This window comes from Mobula birostris, chromosome 13 (assembly GCF_030028105.1).
Source record: "Mobula birostris isolate sMobBir1 chromosome 13, sMobBir1.hap1, whole genome shotgun sequence".
NCBI classification, from domain to species: domain Eukaryota; kingdom Metazoa; phylum Chordata; class Chondrichthyes; order Myliobatiformes; family Myliobatidae; genus Mobula; species Mobula birostris.
In genome coordinates this window covers 61,304,125-61,307,071 of record NC_092382.1, presented here as the reverse complement: position 1 = coordinate 61,307,071, position 2,947 = coordinate 61,304,125, and positions in this window count along the sequence as shown.

The following is a 2,947-nucleotide window of genomic DNA, read 5'->3' as shown; positions in this document are numbered from 1 at the left end:
AGCCAAGTCACAGACTGATGAAGGGGAGGAATGATCCATTTTCATACAGTTAGAGAAACAGAGAGTTTGATATTGTGCCTGATGCCGGAACTGTAGCCAGTAGGATGATGAAATCTTGTTCCTCCAAATTGTTTTGAGTTGTGACAGTGTTTTTATCGGAAGGCACCATGGGGACTAAAATTATCTGAGTTGAAATGTTGTCCTTCACTCACTGACGTGCTTTGTAAACTTTTAACAGTGCAGAAAAGTCAAAGGATTTGTGTATAGGAATCACAAACACAACAGCACGTTAGTTCCGCTGTATCTGTCAGTTCACCAGCGCTTGAATGCCGCCGATCCTTGAATGTGGAGCGGAGATGCTGGAGAAGACAGCGCTCCACTCGCTACAAGGAGAGCCCGATCACGTGTCCATGTCCGTGATCTGATTGGATACATTGCCATGACGTTGATAGCAGTGTGACGTCATTCACTGGCTCTCAGTTGGAAGGGATTCAGTCGGCCATCGCAGATACACCAGCAGCTTCGCACTGGGAAGCGGCCGTTCACCTGCTCCGTGTGTGCGAAGAGACTCATTCAGTTAACCCACCTTGTGATGCTCTAGTGAGTTCACAATAAATAGAGGCCACATTTCTGTCCGGAGTGAGCAAAGAGTTTTACTCAATCAGCCCAACTGCTGCAACACCAGCAACTTCACATCAGGGAGGAAGTTCAAATCAGCTCTGTGTCAAATGTTTAACCATCACGGTGACTGAAGGCAGCTGCAGGTTCATGAGGGACTGTTACTGTCAGATTCTGCAGTGCTTGTGGCTGCTCATCGCACCCAAGACTGAACCCTGGTCACTGAGCATTGGAGGAGTCTGTTCTGCTGATGTTAGCCTTAAACTAGACTGGTGTTTAATATTCTGGATCTGTGAAAGATAAATCAGTTCTGTATCAAATCCTGTGTCTCAGGTACTTCCTGTCTCTACCACATTCACAATGTACACTACAGAGGCCACTCGGCCCATCTGGTCCCTGCCCATGTTTCTGTTCCATATCAGTATTTTAAAACCAATCCCTGCCCCTCCGCTCTCAATCTCCCTGTGATGACAGGTTGCAACTAGTCACCATTCCGTCGGAGAAGAGATTTCCTTTGAACTTCATAGAATCATATAATCTACAACACATTACAGGCCCTTCGGCCCACAATGTTGTGCCAACCATGTAACCTACTCTGGACTCTGTCTAGAATTACCCTACCTCAGAGACCTCTATTTTTACCGGCTGCATTTAGCAATCTAAGAAACTCTTAAAATACCCTGTTGTATTCGCCTCCGCCACCGTCACCGGCAATGCATTCCACACACCACGCTTTGTTTAAAAAACTTAGCTCTGACATCTCCTCTGTACCTACTTCCAAGCACTTTAAAACCACGCCCCCCTCGTGTTAGCCATTTCTGTCCTGGGGAAAAAGCCTCTGGCTATCCACATGATCAATGACTCTCATCATCTTGTACAACTGCATGAATTCCTTTCATGATTTTCTCCAGGCTGAATAAGCCAATGAGCTCACTGTGGTTTTGCCGTTCCCCAGGGCTCCGGACTAAGGTGGTTAAACTCCTTCTTCCCTGCTTTTTTTCAACGTTTTGGGCCATTTTCACTCATTTCAAATGACTGTGTCTCAGACAGCTGGGTTGTTGTAATTCGCCTCTAAAGTCTAACAGCAGACTAGTGAGTGAATCTTCGATGGTGCAGAGTCAGAAACCAAAGAGTGGTCAGCCTGAGTCAGGGCTTTTGGGGCTCCAGAAAGAGATGGGACCTAGAGTTTACAAGGAGAAGAAAGAAGAGGAGTCAGACTAGCAGGATGTGGATACAAATGAAAGATCAGAAACATTTTGAAACTGTTTGATTGAAAAAAAAAGGTGGCTAATTTCTGCAAAATACTGGTGGAAATCAACAGATCAGGCAGAATGTGTGGAGAGGAATAAATAGACAACGTTTAGGACGAGCCCTTTCAGCATGCCTAGACTGTGTACTCCTCTGCTTAGTTGCTGCCTGAACTGCAGAGTTCCTCCAGCACTTTGTGTATATGTGCCTATATCTCCAACAACAGCAGAATCTCTTGTGTTTCATATCTGCATTTGCAAGAAAGTTCTACTTTGGCATTAGACACGCGGAAAGTTTGCTGATATTAATTGTATTGTTTCATGGGAGCTGCTTTCTGCGTTAAAAGAGCTGCTGAGTTTTCTACACACAAAAAAAAAACTGAGGTATGGACATAGAACCGGTACTTGCAGAAACTTTCAATGGCACCGTGATTACTCAGAAATCTCTGCGTGAACAATTTTCGCTGTCGCTGAAGCATCGATCAAATGCGCAGGCGTCAGGGTTGAGCCGTTCCCGAATATTGCGCATGCGCGCAGTACAGAAAGGCCCCAGCTAGATCGGCTGTAGGTAAGAATATCTCCGGACGTAAGTTTTAAACACCGACTGAGGGTTAATTGCTGTGATCTGCGGACACCGTGGCCCGCAATACTGGGACAGTCCTGTTCTCTTCCCTTTCTCTCAGCCCCACGATCCGTACACGGGCCCCGGGAAGCTTCCGGCTGAAAAGGGAATGTGAGCTAATGTATCCCTCAGACAGAGCTGAGCTCCAGCTATCCAAATGCAAGGATTCGGAACTCGGAGAAAGGGATCAAAATCTTTTACATCAGCTGTTGAGAAAATCACCTTTGTTCTACCTTCAGTCACAAACAAGAGCAAATCTACAGATGCTGGAAATCCAAGCAACACACACAAAATGATGGAGGAATTCAGCATTAGTACACTTTTCCATCTATGCTGCCTGGTCTGCTGAGTTCCTCCAGCATTTTGTCTGTGTTGCTTGTTCTACCTCCTCCTGTTCTGAACCTTTCTATCCGAGAGAACATGTTTTGACCCATTCTCTCTGGGTACAGAATGATATCAA